Here is a 23,279-nt window from a genome sequence, read left to right as displayed (position 1 = left end):
GGAAATTCTCTAAGTTTGTATAAATCATTCACCTGACTTTTGGGGGGAAAAAAAAAACAGATGCATTTCCCTAGTCTAAAGGATATATTATTGAGCATTCACATCACATCCAATACACAAATTTCATTTTGGCTGAATTTTCATGTAAGGCTATTTGCCAAACTGCTTACATAAATCCATAGATAAAATGATTTTAGCAATTCCCAAAGCTACTAATGGTGTGTCAATTCTGGGCATAGTATAATAAGTGTCAGGGTTGGCTGCAAAATGTAATTATGTATCATCCAACCAGAAGCTAATTATACAGCCCAGTTTGAAAACAACTACTACTTGAGAATCCCCAGAGCCTATAGAAAGCCTAATAATTCTTAGTTTAACATTGTCTCAATCTAATTTCTAATGTCACCTAACAACTCTGGCTAGATTTTCAGTATGGCACTTTTTTTTTTTTTATTACACTTGTTTCTAAATTGTATTACAGATAAATCACCTCCTGGTTTGCATTTGAGTCTATCATCTCCGAATGATTGTTCCTTCTTTACCAATGTGCTAAGACTTGACAATTCAGTGGAGCGACTGCAGAAGTGAAGCATAAGCTGAAGTCATGCAGAGGCAGAAAGTTTCATATTGTGCTCTAGCACAATAGAAAGAACATCTGTGGATTTCATAAGAGGGATTATTTCATATCAATAGAAAAGTCTAGATTTGAGAGAATATTTTGTAGTCAGCATGTTCTTTGGACCAGTTCAAGGGTTTTACTATGAAATCCTAATGAAGATACTAAAATAAATAGCAGAAAAATGTATAAATCTCTTTATAACTACCATTTCAGTATTTGCCCCAAATTGGGAGCAGGTGTTTTACCCTTCCGCTAAGTTTTTTGTTGTTGTTTTGTTTTTTTAATTTTCCCATCTGTTCATTCTGGAAAACAAAAATTTCTCAACCATATCTAACATGCCACAGGTCCCATTTTAAAACACTCCCTATGGTGTTATCAAGACTCTCCTGCTGGCCGGTGCCAATCCTTATCCTCAACACATTTCAGGAAATAAAGTGCTCCTCTCTTTAATCGCTTTGAATCTCCTAAGTGTGCCCAAACCAGGAAGACTGGAGCAGCTGGTAGTAAATTTAAGATCAGTGGAAATGTATCTATTTAGATAATGTATATTATTTGTACAGTATCAAGAAATACTATTCTATGTATCAATATAGTTATAGCATTTAATTCTTCATCACAATGCCTATAAAAAAAATCTAGTAAAAACTTAAAAGATAAAATATAAAAGCTTTATCTTGAAAATTTTGGAAGCTATATCTGCAAAAATAATATATATATATATTTTTTATATTATATATAGATAAAATGTACATCAGGAATGGCAATTCAAGGACTATTAGGTTTCTAGGAATATATTGATTTTTTTAAATTATTTATTATTTATTTATTATTTATTTTTGGCTGTGGTGGGTCTTCGTTTCTGTGCGAGGGCTTTCTCTAGTTGAGGCAAGCTGGGGCCACTCTTCATCGCGATGCGCGGGCCTCTCACTATCGCAGCCTCTCTTGTTGCGGAGCACAGGCTCCAGACGCGCAGGCTCAGTAGTTGTGGCTCACGGGCCTAGTTGCTCCGCGGCATGTGGGATCTTCCCAGACCAGGGCTCGAACCCGTGTCCCCTGCATTGGCAGGCAGATTCTCAACCACTGCACCACCAGGGAAGCCCCTATATTGATTTTTTTTATATACATATTTAGCCTCTTTTGTTTCAGATAATATGAATATTGTGTTTGATCTTCAGATATGCTCATCATTAGATAGCATGTTATATATTTATGACACAATGTATATAATTATTTTAGACATAATTATGATAGCATTTGATTGAGCTAATTAGTCGTTTTGTTCAAAGTTACTTGGAGACTTACTGTTTTGTGTGCTTATGAGATAGCAGCATGAAACGGATCCTACCTGTTTAAACACTAAAACAGGTGGGCAACAGGAGGGTCCAGGTATCTGAAGTAGTGAGAAGGGAAAGTAGGTGACAAAAGAGAGAGGGACTTTTGGATACGGATTCAAAGGGGTCTCAGACTTGATCTAAACTAATTCTGATATGAATGAAAGAGTAAATAAAAATTTGTACTATCTTTTGAGCACGAAATGCATTTTGATACAGCTCTGACTAAGAACTGGCCTTTGGGTCCTAGACTAAGTCTAATGTTCTTCAGCTATTAAAGGGCATAACTGCACCAGAGTAAAAACATAGATGTTAAACATACAGTCAGATCTTGGTGTTTCAAATCCTAAATTCACTAACGTTTCCCCAGACTATAGCTACCCCTTGGCCACAGTAAGTGTTCAATCAAAATTTGTTTGATGCATGAATTTGTTAATATAATACACATATATCATAGTTTTTGAGGATTTTATTAAATGTATGTAAAGTTCTCTATAACGTTCCATATGTTCTTGGAGATCTCAGAAACTACACTAAATATTATTTAAATGTTTATTTTTAATATCTATTTTTACTGTATTTGATTACAAGTTTAATCTTTATTAAGTTCTTAAGCAATATCTTTCAAAATTGGAACAGCTGCTCTCTGAAACATGTTTTCATTTTGATAAGAGGGTACACATTTTTAGGAACATTATTATTATTTTTTTAAATTATTTATTTATTTTTGGCTGTGTTGGGTCTTCGTTTCTGTGCGAGGGCTTTCTCTAGTTGCGGCAAGTGGGGGTCACGCTTCATCACGTGCACGGGCCTCTCACTATCGCGGCCTCTCTTGTTGCGGAGCACAGGCTCCAGACGCGCAGGCTCAGTAGTTGTGGCTCACGGGCCCAGTTGCTTCGCGGCATGTGGGATCTTCCCAGACCAGGGCTCGAACCCGTGTCCCCTGCATTGGCAGGCAGATTCTCAACCACTGCGCCACCAGGGAAGCCCTAGGATCATTATTTACACCTAGAAATGTCTCATTTTACAAAGATAGTGGTCATGGACTTCTTTTAATCATAATTATCTCTTCTTTGCAATACACTGTTACCACCTTTACTTCTATCTTTATTCAAAATTATCCTGATTAAATGATCCTGTATATTGTAAAATATAGTGTAACTCAGGGTAAAATTCTTCATCAAGATATTCTGGAAATGAAAGAAATAGGTGATGAACACATAATCATGCAAAATAGAAAAAAATGTAAAATCCCATTACACACCTATTTCTCTGTTGTTTCCAAGTTCATGCGTAAGTGTAGAAGATTGTTCTTTGCTTGTTTTGCTTTTATCGCAATGTACCTATACAACACTTACATGGTTAGAATTATGAAACAAATCTATAAATTAAAATGGAGGACATTATACGTAAGCATTCACTTTATAGTGAGTGTGTACTCTTTTCAGTTACCAAAGTTCAGATTTGTATATGTTAATTCTAAAACTATTGTTTCTGTAGCAATTGGTTAATAAAGCACATTGTAAGAAATATTTTCTGTAAATTTTATTTACCATTTTATTTACTATCATTCTTCAGTCTTTAAGATCTTGTTTAATTCAACTGCCCTTTCTAGCTCAGTAGCTTAATAAAAGGAAATTGCTTTTTTTCTTTGTCTTTTTTCTGTTTTGTTTTTTTAGCTGAAAGCATTTGAGGGTAGGAATAATTCCAACAAATACAGCTGAAGTGCTTATCTAGTTGTCAGTTTGATTCTATATCATGTTGCTTGATTTTAAAACTGTGTTTATAGATTGTTAGTGTTTGAAAGCACTCTACTTACTAGGAATTTGATAAGTGATTAAAAATCTGGCAAATGTTTTCTCCAAGTGCTTCTAAATAGATTCTATAAACAAAGCCAAACAAAGTGAGGTGCAGTGTGAATGATGTTTTGCCCTAATGGTTTCACGGTATTTAATGAGTACAGTAAGAGATATATTTAGGGTGTTTTTCCCTCTCAATGAGGCTTTGGGATATATATGAGCATATAGCTGACTTTCCACAAGAGGGCTTCATGTTTCAAGTCAGCATTATCATACTTTTTTGGCATGATGCCCAGAAAAGTCTATTGCTTGTTAGTTTAATGAATCAAGAAGAGTTTCTACTGGAATATTTTATAACTCTTCTGGAGAGGAACTTCCAAAGCTATACATATATGAATATTTGTACATTTTGAGAAAATGCAGGCATACATGTTCAAATATTAATTACATACATGTGTGTAATTATGGAATGTGTAAATTATCTACCCATATATAATTATAATTATATAATTCCGTTCCTCAAGAGATTCTTTTTTTCTACAGAAAACATTTAGATTATACATATACACATATATATCTCTATATCACCTGTCTATCTATATAAAGAATATTAGAAGGAATAAGTTCATGTAATTATGGAGGCTGAGAAGTCCTGCAGTCTGCCATCCGCAAGCTGCAGACTCAGGAAAACCAGTGGTGTTATTCTAGTCTGAGTCTAAAGGCCTGAGAACCAGGAGCACTGATGGTGTAAGTCACAGTGGAAGAGTAGGAAAGGACCAATGTCCTAGCGCAAGTAGTTAGGCAGGGAGGGTGAATTCTCCTTTCCTCTACCTTTTTATTCAGGTCCTTAACAGATTGAATGAGGCCTACTACATTGAGGAGGGAAATCTGTTTAATCCAGGGACTCCCTGATAGACACTCCCGGAAATAATTTTTAACCAATCTGGGCACTTCTGTGACTCAGTCAACACATCAAAATCACCATTGTAGCACTATATCTTCAGTTCCTATAGACCAAAATGATACGGTCAACTGTTAACTCTAAGATGTTTTTTCTCCATATTATGCACTAGTGAATTACTTATTATTTTATATAGTACTCTGTAGTAAATTTTTTATTTTTCATTTTCTCCATATTACTCTACTTGTATTACACTAGTCAATTATATATTATTTAATTTGATGATTAATATCATTATGATAAAAATATTATGTTCGAAGCCTCTTCTTTGATATGCTTTATCTCTATACCATGTACATTTGACCCATAAACAGCATGCATTTGAACTGCATGGGTTCACTTTTTTCAATAGTAAATACTACAGTACTGTGCAGTCTGTGGTTGGTTGAACCCTTGGATGTGGAACTGTGAATACAGAGGAACCACATCTACAGAAGGCCAATTATAAGTTATATGTGAATTTTCTATGGTGCATAGGGTTGGTACTGCAACCCCCATGTCATTCAAAGGTCAACTGTAATTCTATTAGATGTTTGCTAGAACATTCATTATATTATGTGTTACAACTGGGATTCAAATTCATGTTTTGTGGACTAATTCATTTGGAATCAATTATAGGAAGAGCTAAGCATTTGAATAGTGTTTGTGTAGGAAAACCAGGAAAGTGATCTAGGTTAATCTTTCCCCAGTTTGTATGGTTAATTTGAAAATAAGATATACATTAAATGCATTGATGTAACAAGTTGCAGTAATATTATTTAACATTGGTATGTACAATATGTATATAGGTTTAGTAAAATATTATAGAATATTAATTCATTTTACTTACCTTTCTAAACATCTTTTGCCATAGATCCATAAGAAATATATGGCTACTAAATTATATTTCAGTACCAGTTATCTATGTGTATGTCCATTTTTATAGGGCTTACATACAAAATTCTGAATTTGATATTTTATGTGGGTTTTTCTAAGCTGCTAAAATGAGAATAGGTAGTTAATTGAAAAGAAACAATTCTCAAAATAAGGAGTGTTATTAAGTCTTTGAAACAGTTGCATTCTATGTGTGAAGGTAGAAGAGACTATACTTTTTCTGTCAATACTAAAACTGAGAAATCTAATTTATAAATGCAGCTGAAATCTTAAAATGTCATATCATTTTGAAGCCACAGTGATCTCTCATCTCTATTGTATCAATAACTTTCTGACTGATTTCTTTGCCTTCGTATTTACAATCCTCTACCTGTAGTCACCCATACACATGACAGAGTAATCATGTCATTCTGGCAGTTCTCTGCCCTATACCTGCCAATATTTACTTGTCACATTCAGAATAAAACTCAAACACCTTACGATGATCCGCAGGACTCTACCTGCGCCAGCCCCTGGCCGCCATGCTCATCTCTTCCTCCACCCACCTTCTTTCTGTTCACTCTGCTGCAACCAGAGCTGCCTGTGCTATTCTGTGAACATGCCTAGCTCAGTTCTGCTGTATGGACTTTGGACTTACCCCTTTGCCTGAGATCAACTTCTTTCAGGTCATCTCATTGTTCCCTCCCTCTATTCTCATTCTCACTCTAATTCCTATACTTCATACTCAGCTTAGCTAATATGTTGCACACTCAAAAAGCAGTCCATGACCACCCTGCACTAACACCATTCTCTCACCACCTCTACAGGCCTCTCTTTTCTTTCTTCCTAAATTACTTTAGAAATTTTTCTGAATTCTTTTTCTTCAAATAGAGTACTGCCTCGTGCATGTTTTTGTCTGTTTATAGTTACCTCCTACCAGGCTATCTTCTACTAGAATGTAAGTTTCACGTGGACACAGACTTTGTCTTAGTCAACATTGTATCCCAGCATCTCGAATTATTCCTGGTACATGCTAGATTAATTTTCCTTTAATTAATTAAAGTCAGCATCTCATTTCCAACATGCAAAATAATTGTACTGTAACACGCATTCATTTTCTTTTACAATTATAAGTTCTATTTTTAAGTTCTTCTTTTTACAGTATTCTTTTTTAATTCACCAATCAGCAACGATTAAGCTTACTACACGGAGCCCTGTGTGGAAGCTCTATTGTATAATGAGGAATGAGATCAAGATTATTTAAAAAACAGTGCAAACTATTTGGATGCTAATACATGCATAGAGCCTCTTCACATGGATATCTAAAACTAAAATAAAGCAGGAAAGGGAGAAAGAAAATATGTCATCGTATATATAAAATTAAATTAAAAGATAATTTATAGGTAATATCTTTTAACCTGAAATAAATAATTCTTATTAATGGTTTATATAACCTGAATACATGACAATAAAAATTATGTCTGTAAATTTGTTTTAATGTTTTAAAATTTTTTTGCCATGATAGAATGACTAGTTGGACATATGCATAAATTAATATATTTGAGCATTAGATTAAAATTTGACTGTAAGTGATTATATCTAGAATAAAAGGAATTCTCCTTGCAAATAAATTTCATAATTTTTGGTCAAGAATATTTAAAATGATCAATAGAACCATCAATAGGGGAAAGAAAAAATGAAAATGTCCATACCTGAATGTGCTACCTAATGATGTGGTCACATAGCTCTATGTAGACATATGTTGTAGATGCATCACTCTTGATATATGGTCACATATCTGTAGTCTCTGATGCTTTTATATGGTTGCAATTAAAGCAGTTATAAGCTCTTTCAAAATACATTCCAATGTATAATTCCTCGAGAAGTTAATCCAGTTTCTCATAGCGGTTATCACTTTTACCTATGCAGTGTTCATATACACACATATATTCATGTAGAGTATCATCTATTCAAACTTGAAAAATATATTTTACACTTAATTTTTTTATCCTTTAAGAGTCTTAATCAATAAAGTGGCCTGCAATTATTCTCAGATTACTTAGAATTGTTCTTGGTTAATATGCAAAAGTCTATAAAGTTGAATACTCAGAACCATTAAATTCATCCTGCCCCACAATTTCAGCTTTTTCAGACCTCTTTAATGCCTTAAATAGTACCACCAGAAAGCTCCTACTTGACTTAAGGCATTGTTTCTCTGGAAGCCTTCTATACACACTGTAGTGTAATAATTACAAACCATTCCAGATCTCTTGATATCCTTGAATTAAATCCACCCCTGTTAGCTTCTAGCTATACAGCTTTTGACACATTACTTGACATCTTTTAAGTCTCAGTTTCCTGTCAGTGAATGCAAATATTAACTTTATTAGCCTCATAGGTTTGTGGTAGGGATTAAGTAGACAATTTATGCAAGGTACTAAGCCTTGTAGCTGGAACATAACAGTCAATAAATATTAGCTAATCTTTAAATGTAAATGCCCTTAGAAGGATGTTAAGATAAGATTAAGAAAAACCATAATTAAAAAAATACCTTCCCCCCATTACTCCATTACAATGTTTTTTAAAAACGTTGTGTGGCTTTGTCTCTTATGGACAGATATGATGAGAGCAGGATCGTTGAGGATGGGACTCCTCATTCAAGCTCAAATGAAACTTCCATCTAAAATGGGTTCTCAGGTTCCAGCAAATAAATCCACATTTCAGCCAGCAAGACAACTGAAAAGAATAATGCCACCTCCCCTGCCAGCTCACCAAAGACACAGCACAGAAGTTAAGCGTGCCATTTCTACTTGTACTGTATTGGCCAGAACATAATCACAGGGCTACACCCCACTTCCAGGAAAGCTAAGAAATGTTGTAAGGGGAGAAGTGAGCCATATTTCCTTATCAGGAGTCAACTGATTAAGTTATGAGGCTAGTATCTGGAATATGTGGTCCTTTGCTCTGCTCTCCATGACTTACCTGAACTCATCTATTACAATTCTAGCCCTTGCTTACTCTGTTGTATTCCCTCACAGTCTTCCTTTATAATTCATAAACATGTCAGACATGCTGCTGCCTTAGGGCGCTTTGTAATTGATGTTTCTATTACCTAGATTTTTCTTACTCCAGGTGTCTACATGGTTCACTCCTTTAACCCATTCAGGACCTCATCCAAATGTTACCTGCTTAGTCGTGCCTTCCCTGGATACCTTAATTAAAACTGAAACAACATACCCATCCTCCATACTTCTACTCTATGCTTAAGTTTTTGATCTCCCAAACCAATCATACTAGCAATACTACACATAACACTCATTCAATATTTACTATATAGCAGACACTATTCTAACTGCTTTACAAGTCCTCATGACTATCCCTTTGAGATAAGTCCTATTGTGATGTCTTTTTAAAAATTTCCATGATAACTGAATCTCAGAGTGGGTAAGGAAACTGGTCAAGGTCTCATAACTCAGAAGTTGTAGAGCTGGATTAAATACAGCAGTCTGATCACAGAGTAAGTGCCTGCTATAACTGCTACAGTATTCTTCCTCAGCATGAACACTATACTCTTAATGCAGACAATGATTTTCTGTTTCTAGAATATATGCCTCCTCCCAAATTTTGTTGTTCATTGCTGAAATCTTACTCTCTGAAAGCAAATCTAAATCATAGTAAATCCACTCTGTCCCATAGGGCATGTGTCAGCTACTTGAAATATATCTAGTCCAGATTAAGATGTGCTGTTAGTGTAAAATGCCTATCAGATTTCTGAGTAGTAAAATAAATAACCTAAAATATTTCATTAATTTTTGTACTGAATACATAGTGAAATGATAATATTTCATGTTAAAAATGTACAATCAAGATTAATTTCACTTTCTGAAAAACATTTTTAAAATGGCTACTAGAAAATTAAAAATCACCTATGTGATTCACATCAGTGTCATTTCTCTTGGATAGTGCTGTAGAAGAAGATCGAAAACTAACTGTGGAATTAATGAACAAGCTATTTTTTCCCAAGCAAATTGTTGAAAAATGGTCTGGTTGCTTAAAATTGAGACATACCATTGGGAAAAATGGTGTAAAGATATATAGATAGTAAGTGCTGAAGCCAGATTTGAACTCTATTACGTATAACTTCAGAACCGATGCTCATTAACTCCTTTGAGTTACCACTCCATTGTAGTAATTTTACTTATACAATTCACAGGAAGTAAAAGTAAAATTTGGCTCTAGAATATGACTGGTACATGCTATTAATTTCAGTTCTGTTTGTTTAATTAAGATATAATCAACATATACAATATAACATTGTATAAATTTAAGGTGTGCAATGTGTAATTTATATATTACAATATGGTTATCACCATAACATTAGCTAACAACTCTCTCAGGTCACATAATTATCATTTCTTTTTTGTGAAATGATCTTTAATTTAAGATCTAGTTGCTTAGCAACTTTCAAGTATATAACACAATATTGTTGACTATAATCACAATGCTGTGCATTAGATTTCTAGAACTTAATCATCTTCTAACTACACATTTGTGTCCTTTGACCAACATCTCCCTAGTTCCCCCACCCCTCATAACCACCATTCTACTCTATGTTTCTATGAGTTTGCTTTTTTTAGATTCCACATGTAAATGATATCATATAGCATTTGTCTTTCTCTGTCTGACTTATCTCACTTAGCATTAATGCCCTCAAGATACAAAGGTACATCCATATTACTGCCAATGGCAGGATTCCTTCTTTCTCATGGCTGAACTACACACACACACACCCACACACACACACACACATATATACATATATGAGACACATTTTCTTTGTCCATTCATCTGTTGATGGACACTTAGGTTGTTTCCATATTTTGGTTTTGTGAATAATGCTGCAATTAATATGGGAGTACAGATACCTTTTTGATATTCTATTTTCATTTCCTTTGGATATACACCCAGAAGTGGAATTCCTATATCATATGGTAGTTCTATTTTTGTTTGTTGAGAGTTCTACTTTTGTTTTTGCTATACTGTTTTCCACAGTGTCCAATCCAATTTACATTCTCACCAACAGTGCACAAGGGTTCCTTCTTCTCCACATCCTCCCCAATGCTTGTTATCTCTTATCTTCTTGATGATAGCCATTCTAACAGGTGTGAGATGATATTTCATTGTGGTTATGATTTGCATTTCCCTGATGATTAGTGATGCTAAGTATCTTTTCATGTATCTGTTGGATATTTGAATGTCTCTTTGGAAAAAATGTCTCTTCAGTTTCTCTGCCCAGTTTTTAATTGGATTTTGTTATTGTTATTGAGTTGTATGAGTTTTTTTTAAAAATATATTTTAGATATTAATCCCTTATCCAATACATGGCTTGCAAATATTTTTCCCATTTCATACTTTGCCTTTACATTTTGTTGATTGTTTCTTGGACTACAAGAAGCTTTTTAATTTGTTGTATTCCTGGCTTGTTGTTTTTTGCTTTTTTTGCTTATACTTTTGGTGTAATATCAAAATAATTGTTGTCAAGACCAATGTCAAGGTTTTTCCCTACTGTTTTCTTCCAGGAGTTTCATGGTTTCAGATCTTATGTTAAATCTTTCATCCATTTTGAGTTATTTTTTGTGAGTAGTTTAAGATAGGGGTTCAATTTCTGCATACAGTTATCCAATTTCTCCAACACCATTTGTTGAAACTATGCTTTTCCTATTAAATATTCTTGACTCCCTTACCTAATATTAGTTGATATTATGTGTTTCTGGGCATTCTACTCTGTTCCATTGGTCTGTGTGTCTATTTTCATGCCAATACTATATTGTTTTAATTACTGTAGCTTTATAGTATAGTTTGAAATCACGAAATGTGATGCCTCCAACATTGATCTTCTTTCTCAGATTGCTTTGAATATTTGGGGCCTTTTGTGGTTCCATACAAATTTTGGATCACTTTTTCTGTTTCTGTGAAATAGTGCCATTGGACCTTTGATAGAGATAGCGTTGAATCTATAGATGACTTTGGATACTATGGGCATTTTAACAATATTAATTCTTCTAATTCATGAACATGAGCTATCTTTCCATTTGTGTCTTCTTCAATTTTTCATTAAAGTCTTATACAGAAAGAGTGTACAGATCTTTCGCTTTCTTGGTTAGATTTATTCTGAAGTATTTTATTATTTGATGCTATTGTGAATGGGCTTGCTTTCTGTACTTCTTTTTCAGATTTTTTTTTTTTTTTTTTTTTAAGAAACACAACTGATTTCTGTATGTTGATTTTATATTCTTGGACTTACAGAATTCATTGACTAGGTCCAACAGTTTTTTGGTTGAGAATAGAGGTAAAATAAATGCCCATGTTAGAGAAATTGAATGTAATTAGTCTATAAGGAGCTGGTATAAGCAACATAAGGGAAATAATTTTTGAAATCCTATTGAGCTATCTTTATCTTGTACATGTATGAGACTTAAAAAACAATTATTCCTAGATATTTACAGATTTAATTTCTGTATTAGAAATGCTCTCTATAACCAGCATTAGGTTTCAAGACAGGTTGACAAAAACACTGAGAGAGAGTATTAGAGAAAGTTTGCCTGAGACAGGTGTGGTATGCTTTGGTTTCACGATGGTGCTAATATCAAAATGCTATTTCCATCCCAAGTATACCTCAGGCTCCATAGCCAATGTTATTTTCAAAGAAGCTTCAGGCTAGTTTCTTTCTGTCTTTTTTGAGGCACAAAGAACTCTTTCAATATGTACTTTGTAAGTTTAAAATATATGTGTAATGTTTATTGAATAATTAGCTCATTTGGAAAGTAGTTACTTGAAATAGCATAATCATTGGCTATAATTTAGAGTTCTTTTTATTGATTCATTGTTTAAATATTACTTTTTAAGGTAGGAGCATTCAAAGCAATTTTGCTTCTTTTCCTTAGTTCTATACTGTAAATGATATTTTAAGTTTCATTAAGATTTTACTTAGTGTAGCCTTGTACCCATTTACCGTGTTCAACCCAATTGACAAAGCTATGAAATTGCACCCCATGCAAATATTCCAGTCTTTTATATTGTACTTTGGTGACAGTATCTAAGACACAATTATTAATAATTTGAAGTTTACATTTTCCCAATAATTTAAGGATAATGTATATCAATAGCCATAGTAGTCACAGGGAACTTTTGAGTTATTGAAATGGAAGTTCTTTTTGTTGATAAATAATAACAGATAATTTACATATTTTATCTATTACCTTATGTATAAATAAAAAATTTCAAAAATATTTTAACTAGCTAATATTAACTGATAATTAAATTACTATATATTTTCAGTACTGTGCTGGTTGCACTTTGAAATGAATTTTTTTTAAAGCTTCCATCATGACTTTTACTCCTGGAGAGGAAAGTACTAGATTTTTTGACTATCCAACTACTCTGTAACAGGAAGCCAGACCATATCTCATTGAATTTTTGAACAGCACTTGTAGGTGGGAATTTTTACCCTCATTAAAAAAATATAGGAAATTAATGCTGAAAGGGGTTAAGTATCTTAGTCAAATGTAAGCCTGTAATTGGTGAATAACAAAAATAATATGCACAACTTACATTTGCTGAACATTAACTATAGTGCCAGATATACTCCTAGGTGGTTTACATCTGTTATCTTATAACAAAAGTTTTGAATTTTATTCTATTATCATTACCAGTTGAGACATAAAGAAACTAAAGGGCAAAAAGGTAGAGTAACTTGCCCAAGGAAACATGTCAGAGCCAGGGTTACAACTTAAGACTATGTGGACCAAAGCTTGTGCTTTTAATTGACTATGATTTGTCATTGCTAGTATAAAAAGAACTATGGCTTCCAAGATTCACACTCTGTTAGGCCTTTTCTTATTTTGAACCTGGCCTGATCCTATTATTCAATTTATCCAGTAGAATGTGATGGAAGTGATGGTGTGTCAGGTGTGAGTCCGGGTCTAAAAAGGTCTGGAAGCTTCCACTTTTGTGCTTTTGTGAACCTTGAGATTCCATATAAAAAAATCTAGCTACCCTGTGGGAAACCTGTGGAAAGACAACTTGGACAGGCCAGAGGGAGAGGAAGAATCCTGAAAGTAAATGGAGAGTGAAGAAGATCTAGCTGTTAGGATAAAGCTGTTATTTACCAGGAAAGTGCTATTTGGCTGACCCTCTTTAAGCAGTGTAATAAAATATTTTAGCCCTTGCTACAATTTCACAAAGTAGATTTAATCCTGCTCTTAGAAATGTGGACTCTGGGAGGATAGGAGACTTGCCTAAATTCCTTTAGCAAGTTAGTTGCAGGACCTGATTTTGAACTCAAGTCTTCATGTAGACCTAAGACTAGGTTAGGTCAAAAGTAAATCTCCTAATTTCATATAATGTAGAAAAACTGAAATTCTAAGTTAGGAAAATTAACATGAGGCCTTGATTAGACATGAGAAACTATGAAAATATGACTGTTAATTTAGAGTATGTTAGTTATAGGTGTGAGAGTCAGTGGGTTGCTTAGTAACCTAATAAGAAATATAAGAATATCTGAATAACAACAGTAAAAATGAGCTTCCCATTTTCACAATCCTTGACAACACAGAGAAGAAGAATCCTTGACAACACAGGAGGCTTTAAATCAAACAGATTATAAAATGCATCATCTTTGAATACAAACAATCGAAATTATGGTTACAAAACACCACTAGTGTTCAAGAGAGTGTATTTGTGCATGAAAATTCATAAACTTTGTCTTCACTATTGCACTGAGTTGATTGACCAACCACTCACTCACTGAGTCAATAAGCAGCTACTGAACATTTAATATGTATAAGCCATGAGGCTGGTTGATATGGATACAACATATCCATATGTTGGTTATGTTTGGAATCCATATACACGGAATTATGGTGAAGTACACATATCGTATGTATGTGAATGGGATAGGCATATTTTGAGACCACAGAGCGTTTATAGTCAGATAGAGGCCCAGAAACAAAAAGTATAAATGCATAAAGAAATAAAAATAAAACTGCTAGCTGTATAATCAAAGGAACAATAAGTAATAATATGAAGACTAATGCAGTAAAACACTGTATACTTAATGTCTTTGGAGGCTTCCCTGAGTAGGTGATTAATCTGAGGTCTGGACACAGAGGCTGAGAAGGAGTGAGCTACATGAGGCTTCAGGTAAGGTAAAAGCTCTGAGGCAGGATAGAAGTTACTGTGTTTGAGGACCTAGAAAGCACAAGGTGAGTGGAGCTTTGTAAGCTACAGAAAGGAATATTGAGTGAGGTTAAAGGAATATTCAAGGGTAATGTAGGTCAAACATAGGAATTCAGATGCTGTCATAAGTGTAATGGAAGTTTCTAAAAGGTTTTAAGTAGCAAGGGGTCCAATTTACATTAGAAAAAGAAAATACTCAAGGTATTCAACAGGGAGTGGACCAGGTGGGAGGAGGAGAAGTGGAGAGTCAAGTTAGGGGGATATGATGAGAAATCTGATTTGTGTATCTGTTACTGATAGAGAAAAGCAGGCAAAAGCACTGTCAAAAAATGACCAGAATATGGTATTATTTTTAATCAAATCTAAATATTTACAGTATAAAATAAATACTATAAAATAAAATAATCATTCCAATTAGAAAGTCTGTTAATTCAAATTTTAAAAATCAATTTATATATATTTCTGGGATACTCATTTACCCATTTCTTGCAGTACACAAGGGAGTGCAATAACTGAAGCACAATATTCTCTGTATATGTTTTTCTTTCTTTCCACAGTCTTTAACCATCCTCCACTATTATAAATGATACTAGAGCCATTGCATAAGAAATGTGGAAATAATGCCAGTTAGAAATTGCACTGTGAAACATAAAGATTTTTAAAAACTTACTTAGCTTGTAAACGTCTCCTTACATGCTAAATAATAGTCTTATCTTGGGATTAAATCATTCGATGTAATTGGAACATTTTATACCCTTTGTTAAAATTCTAGAACTGTGGAATATTAGCCTTTTATCATTTAAAAACATTATCTATACTATGTTTTGCTCTACTATTTCTATGATCCTTATTTACTTTATGGGTTAGGATTGTCCATGATCAATTTTCCTCCTTAATATAATCCTTTTTTTATTCTAAGAAACAGGTTTTAGAAACCAGGCAGTGCTCCCCATTTATTATTCTCATCACAATGGAGGTGGTGGAATGCCTTTTTATTATCATTAGAGGCCCAGGTGAGTCTGTTGAATGTGCATGGTAGGGACAATCTTTGCCTGATGAAATGCTTCAGTTTCCAGTTAGTGAAATTTTGTTCAATCAATATAAAGTGCTGAGGTGACATATCCTGCTTTAAATTGTGCAGGGCATTTTTAAGAAGCTGACTACAATACTCAATGTCAAAGTACTACAGTGATGTATTTAAGTTTATAAATGCTTTACCAACTTTAAGTGCTATAAATTTACCTTTTGTGAGTAATAATTATAAGTTAGACTTTACAGAAGTTTGGCAGAGTTATACATTCTTCCAGCAAAGATTGAGTTCTATTTTATTAATTGTGTATTTTAGTGGATTCTTTTCAGAGCTTTCTAACAATACAGCAGTATAAATCAAGTAACTCTTTTTCCTACATGTAAACATATGACGGTTTGATTGTATTATCAAAATTGTTTATATTTTTATAAGAGAAGCCAAGGCAGAGTATTGGAGATGTCATATTAGTGGGAAAATATTACAAGTAAAGGAAAATTAGACAATAAACACTTCTGTTAAGTAAATCCAAAAGTAGGAAGACCATCTTTAAAATGTATAAACCAAACAGCATTTACTTAAGTCTGCTGATTATACCAACAGTATTTTAATTATATGCCAAAATACACATGGTAAGACAGGAAAGGAAGGTGGAAAGGAGGAAAAAGAGAGAAAGAAATGACATTATTTGTGTTGACTCTACATCTGAAAAAAGGAATTAATACAAATATTTTGTTCCATTAATGGGGAATTAAGTCTAAATCCTAAAGCAATTATAATTGAAGGCCTAGTAGGCCAGTGGGAAAGTATTTTAAATTCTGGCAACAGTATCTTTAGAATAAAACTTGATGATGTTTGTTTGTTTTACAAACTGCTATTCCTTTTTCCCCAACAATGTTGGCTTTGCGATTGTCACATCTTCAACTGTCACATTCTCCCATAGGAAAGGGAGTTTAGAGTGTTATAGGGAACAGCTGTCCAAGCTAGCTTTGAGCTCTCTTTGGGAAAAAAGAGTCTCTAAATTGCTTTACTCTTTCTGCTAGGGTACTGTGGTAAACTTAACTAAACTATAACGTCATGACTAGAGGCAATAATTCCATTGTTTGAAAAAAAAATGAGCCCAATCAATCATAAGCTTTTCTCTTAATTTCCCTTGTATTGAATCTGAGTTCTCAAATCTGAGACTAAAATTTTTGCTGAATTTCCTAGTTAAGAAAAAAAAAAGATATGCTAAGAAACATAAATGATTTTTCAGAATTCTAGTTTCTCATGTATTTCAATTTACCTGGGAAGAAATATAAATTTCTTACAATGTGTTTATCTGCATACCTCATTTGTTTTTAAAGTAGGATTGGGACTTCCCTGGCAGTCCAGTGGTTAAGACTCTGTGCTTCCACTGCAGGGGCCATGGGTTTGATTCCTGGTCAGGGAACTAGGATCCTGCATGCTGTGCAGTGAGGCCAAAAAGTGGCATCGCCATTTTGGCACCAAGACCTGGCCTTACCCAACAGCATACAAGCTCCAGTACTGGAATTCCTCAGGCCAAACAACCAGCAAGATACGAACACAGCCCCACCCATCAGCAGATAGGCTTCCTAAAGCTATACGGAGACCACAGCCACTTTTAAACATGCCCCTGGACATAATCCTGCCCACTAGAGGGAAAAGAAGACCCAGCTCCAACCACCAGTGGGCAGGCACCAGTCCCTCCCATAAGGAAGCCTGCACAAGTCCCTGAACCAACCTCACCCACCAGGGGGTAGACACCAGAATCAAGAGGAACTACAATGCTGCAGCCTGCAGAAAAGAGACCACAAACACAGAAAGTTAGACAAAATGAGATGGCAGAGAAATATGTTTCAGACAAAGGAACAAGATAACAACCCACAATAACTACTAAATGAAGTAGAGATAGACAATCTACCTGAAAAAGAATTTAGAGTAATGAGAGTAAAGATGATCCAAGATCTCAGAAAAACAATGGAGGCATAGACCAAGAGGATACAAGAAATGTTTAACAGAGCTAGAAGATTTAAAGAACAGAGATGAATAATACAATAACTGAAATTAAAAATATACAAGAAGGAATAAATAGCAGAATAAATGAGGCAGAAGAACAAATAAGTGAGGTGGAAGACAGTGGTGGAAATCACTTCAGTGGAACAGAATAAAGAAAAAAGAATGAAAAAAGATGAGGACAGTCTCAGAGACCTCTGGGACAACATTAAATGCACCAACATCCACATTATAGTGGTCCCAGAACAAAAGGAGAGAAAGGGCTTGAGAAAATATTTAAAGAGATTATAGCTGAAAACTTCCTTAACATGAGGAAGGAAATAGTCACCCAAGTACAGGAAGCACAGAGAGTCCCATGCACAATAAACTCAAGGAGGAACATGCAGAGATGCATATTAATCAAACTGATAAAAATTAAAGACAAAGAGAAAACATTAAAAGCAACAAGGGAAAAGCAACAATTAATATACAAGAGAATCCCCATAATGTTATCAGCTGACTTTTCAGAGAAACTCTGCAGGCCAGAAGGGAGTGGCATGATATATTTAAAGAGATGAAAGGGAAAAACCTACAACAAAGAATATCCAGCAAAGCTCTCATACAGATTTGACAAAGAAATCAAAAGCTTTACAGACAAGGAAAAGCTAAGAGAATTCAGCTCTGTGAAACCAACTTTACAACAAATCCTAAAGGAAATTCTCTAGGGGAAAAAGAAAAGACCACAACTAGAAACAAGAAAATTACAAATGGGAAAGCTCACCAGTAAAGAAAAACATACAGTAAAGGTAGGTAATCATCCACACACAAATATGATATCAAAAACAGCAATCGTGAGGAGAGCACAAATGCAGGATATTGGAAATGAAGAGACCAGCAACTTAAAACAAACGTGTGTGTGTGTGTGTATAGACTGCTGTATCAAAACCTCATGGGAACAACAAACCAAAAAATCTACAATAGATACACACACAAAAAAGAAAAAGGAATCCAAACACAGCACTAAAGCTAGTCACCAAATCACAAGAGAAGTGAACAAAAAGGGAAAGGAATAAAAAAGACCTACAAAAACAAATCTAAACCAATGAACAAAATGGCAATGAGGACATACATATTGATAATTACCTTAAATGTAAATGGATTAAATGCTCCAACCAAAAGACACAGACTGGCTGAATGGATATAAAAACAAGAACCATATATATGCTGTCTATAAGAGACCCACTTCAGACCTAGGGACACATACAGAATGAAAGTGAGGGGATGGAAAAAGATATTCCATGCAAATGGAAATCAAAAGAAAGCTGGAGTAGCAATTCTCATATCAGACAAAATAGACTTTAAAATACTGTTACAAATGGAAATAAAAAGAAAAACTGCAGTAGGAATACTCATATCAGACAAAATAGACTTTAAAATAAAGACTATTACAAGAGACAAGGAAGGAAACTACAAAATGATCAAAGGATCAATCCAAGAAGACGATACAACAATTGTAAATATTTATGCACCCAGGGACTTGCCTGGTGGTGCAGTGGTTAAGAATCCACCTGCCAATGCAGGGGACATGGGTTTGAGCCCTAGTCTGGGAAGATCCCACATGCCGAGGAGCAACTAAGCCTGTGCGCCACAACTACTGAGCCTGCACTCTAGGGCCCAAGAGCCACAACTACTGAAGCCTGCTCACCTACAGCCCGTGCTCCGCAACAAGAGAAGCCACTGCAGTGAGAAGCCCACGCACCACAACAAAGACCCAATGCAGCCAAAAATAAGTAAATTAATTAATTAATTAAAAAATATTTATGCACCCAACATAGGAGCACCTCAATACATAAGGCAAGTACTAACAGCCATAAAAGGAGAAATCAACAGTAACACAATAATAGTGGGAGATTTTAACACCCCATTCTCATCAATGGACAGATCATCCAGACAGAAAACCAAAAAGGAAACACTGAACTTAACACACTAGACTAGAAAGACTTTATAGCTATATATAACATTCCACCCCAAAACAGCAAAATACACATTATTTTCAAGTACACATGGAAAATTCTTCAGGCTAGATCACATGCTAGGCCATAAAACAAGCCTCAATAAATTTAAGAAGATTGAATTCATATCAAGCATCATTTCCAATCACAACACTATGAAACTAGAAATTAACTACAAGAAAAAAACTGTAAAAAACACACATGTAGAGACTAAACAAACTGCTACTGAACAACCAATGGGTCACTGAAGAAATCAAAGAGGAAATAAAAAAACACCTGGAGACAAATGAAAATGGAAACACAATTCAAAATCTATGGAAAGCAGCCAAAGCAGTTCTAAGAGGGAACCCTATAACAATACAAGCTTAATTCAGGAAACAACAAAAAGCTCAAATAAACAACCTAACCTTACACCTAAACCAATAAGAGAAAGATGAAAAAACAAAACCTAAAGTTAGTAGAAGAAAAGAAATCATAAACATCAGAGGAGAAATAAATGAAATAGAGACAAAGAAAACAATACACAAGATCAATGAAAATAAAAGCTGATTCTTTGAGAAGATAAATAAAATTGATAAACCTTTAGCCAGTCTCATCAAGAAAAAGTGGGAGAGGGCTCAAATCAATAAAATTAGAAATGAAAAAGGAAAAGTTACAAATGACAGAAATACAAAGGATCAGAAGAGATTACTACAAACAACTACATGCCAATAAAATGGAGAACCTAGAAGAAAGGGAGAAATTCTTAGAAAGGTACAACCTTCTGAGACTGAACCGGGAAGAAACAGAAAATATGAACAGACCAATCACAAGTAATGAAATTAAAACTGTGATTAAAAATCTTCCAACGAAGAAAAGTCCAGGACCAGAAGCCTTCACAGGCAAATTCTATCAACATTTAGAGAAAAGTTAACACCTTCCTGAAGCTCTTCCAAAAAACTGCTGAGGAGGAACACTCCCTAGTTCATTCTTTGCGGCCACAATCACCTTGATACCAAAACTAAACAAAGATACCACAAAAAAAAAGAAAATTACAGGCCAAGATCACTGATGAACATATGCTCAATAATAATCAACAAAATACTAGCAAACCAAATCCAATAATACATTAAAAGGATCACACACCATGATATGGTGGGATTTATGCCAGGGATGCAAGGATTTTTCAGTATCCACAAATCAATCAATGTGATACACCACATTAACAAACTGAACATTAAAAACCATATGATCATCTCAGTAGATGCAGAAAAAGCTTTTGACAAAATTCAAAACCCATTTATGATAAAAACTCTCCAGAAAGTGGGCATAGAAGGAACTTACCTCAACATAATAAAGGCCATGTATATAACAAACACACAGCTAACATCATTCTCAATGCTGAAAAGCTTAAAGCATTCCCTCTAAGATCAGGAACAAGACAAGGATGTCCAGTGTCACCACTTTTATTCAATGTAGTTTTGGAAGTCCTAGCCATGGCAATCAGAGAAGAAAAAGAAATAAAATAATCCAAATTGGAAAAGAAGTAAAACTGTCACCATTTGCAGATGACATGATACAATACATAGAAAATCCTAGAGTTGCTACCAGAAAACTACTAGAGCTAATCAATGAATTTGTTAAAGTAGCAGGGTACAACATTAATACACAGAAATCTCTTACATTCCTATACACTAAGATAAGAAAGAGAATTAAGGAAACAATCACATTTACCATCATATCAAAAAGAATAAAATACCTAGTAATAAACCTACCTAAGGAGGCAAAAGACCTATAATCTGAAGATGGTATCAGACCTGTATCAGATGCTGATGAAAGAAATCGAAGATGACAAAAACAGATGGAGAGATATACCATATTCTTGGATTGGAAGAATCAATATTGTCAAAATCACTATACTACCCAAGGCAATCTACAGATTCAGTGCAATCCCTATCAAATAACCAATGGCATTTTTCACAGAATTAGGACAAAAAAATCTTAAAATTTGTATAGAAACACAAAAGACCTCAAATAGCCAAAGCAATCCTGAGAAAGAAAAACTGAGCTGGAGGAATCAGGCTCCCTGACCTCAGGCTGTACTACAGAGCATCAAAACAGTATGGTACTCGTGCAAAAACAGAAATGTAGATCAATGGAACAGGACAGAAAGCCCAGAAATAAACCTATGCACCTATGGTCAATTAATCTAATGCAAAGGAGGGAAGAATATACAATGAAGAAAAGACAGTCTCTTCAGTAAGTGGTGCTGGGAAAACTGGACAGCTACATGTAAAAGACTGAAATTAGCACACTCCCTAACACCATACACAAAAACTCAAAATGGATCAAAAATCTAAATCTTTGATTTAGACACTGTAAAACTCTTTGAGGAAAACATAAGCAGAGCACTCTTTGACATAAATCGCTGGAATATCTTTTTTGGTCCACCTCCTAGAGTAATGAAAATAAAAACAAAAACAAACAAATGGGACCTAATTAAACATAAAATCTTTTGTGCAGCAAAGGAAACCATAAACATAACAAAATTACAAAACTCAGAATGGGAGAAAATATTTGCAAATGAATCAACCAACAAGGGATTAATGTCCAAAATACACAAACAGCTCATGCAGCTCTGTAAAGAAAGCAAACAACCCAATCAAAAAATGGGCAAAATATCTAAACAGACATTTCTCCAAAGAAGACATACACATGGCCAAAAAGCACGGGAAAATATGCTCAACATCACTAATTATCAGAGAAATGCAAATCAAAACTGCAATGAGGTATCACTCACACCAGTCAGAATGGCCATCATCAAAAAGTCTAGAAACAATAAATGCTGGAGAGGGTGTGGAGAAAAGGGAACCCTCCTACACTGTTGTTGCGAATATAAATTGGTACAACCACTATGGAGAATAGTATGGAGGTTCCTTAATAAACTAAAAAATAGAACTACCATATGATCCAGCAATCTCACTTCTGGGCATATATCTGGAGAAAATCATAATTCTTAAAGATACATGCACCCCAGTGTTCATTGCAGCACTGTTTACAATAGCCAAGACATGGAAGCAACCTAAATGTCCCTGACAGAGGAATGGATAAAGAAGAAGTGGTACATATATACAACAGAATATTACTCAGCCAAAAAAATAATGAAATAATGCCATTTGCAGCTACATAGATGGACCTAGAGATTATCATACTAAGTGAAGTAAGTCAGACAAGGAAAGACAAATATCATATGATATCACTCATATGTAGAATCTAATTTAAAAAATGATACAAATGAACTTATTTACAAAACAGAAAGAGACTCAGAGATTTTGAAAAGACACTTAGGGTTACCAAAGGGGAAACATGGAGGGGAGGGATAAATTAGGAGCTTGTGATTAACATACATGCACTACTATACATATAATATATAACCAACAAGGACCTACTGTATAGCACAGGGAACA

At 34.4% G+C, this 23,279-nt stretch overlaps 2 long non-coding RNA genes across 2 annotated transcripts in view; both read right to left on the bottom strand.

Moving 5' to 3' along the window:
* The window catches only part of LOC309644748, a 486,851-nt gene that overhangs the window by 23,435 nt on the left and 440,137 nt on the right, over positions 1-23,279 (bottom strand). The window lies entirely within an intron of this gene.
* Positions 21,701-23,279, bottom strand: part of LOC309644739 — a 114,924-nt gene continuing 113,345 nt past the window's right edge. The window contains exon 2 of the long non-coding RNA XR_014254583.1: positions 21,701-22,266. This is a non-coding gene — a long non-coding RNA (uncharacterized lncRNA). The remainder of the gene's footprint in view (positions 22,267-23,279) is intronic.

The sequence above is a fragment of the Balaenoptera physalus genome (assembly GCF_965194825.1).
Source record: "Balaenoptera physalus genome assembly, chromosome: 1".
NCBI lineage: Eukaryota > Metazoa > Chordata > Mammalia > Artiodactyla > Balaenopteridae > Balaenoptera > Balaenoptera physalus.
Note: the sequence above shows the minus strand (reverse complement) of the source record. Positions and strands in the feature narration are given on the sequence as shown.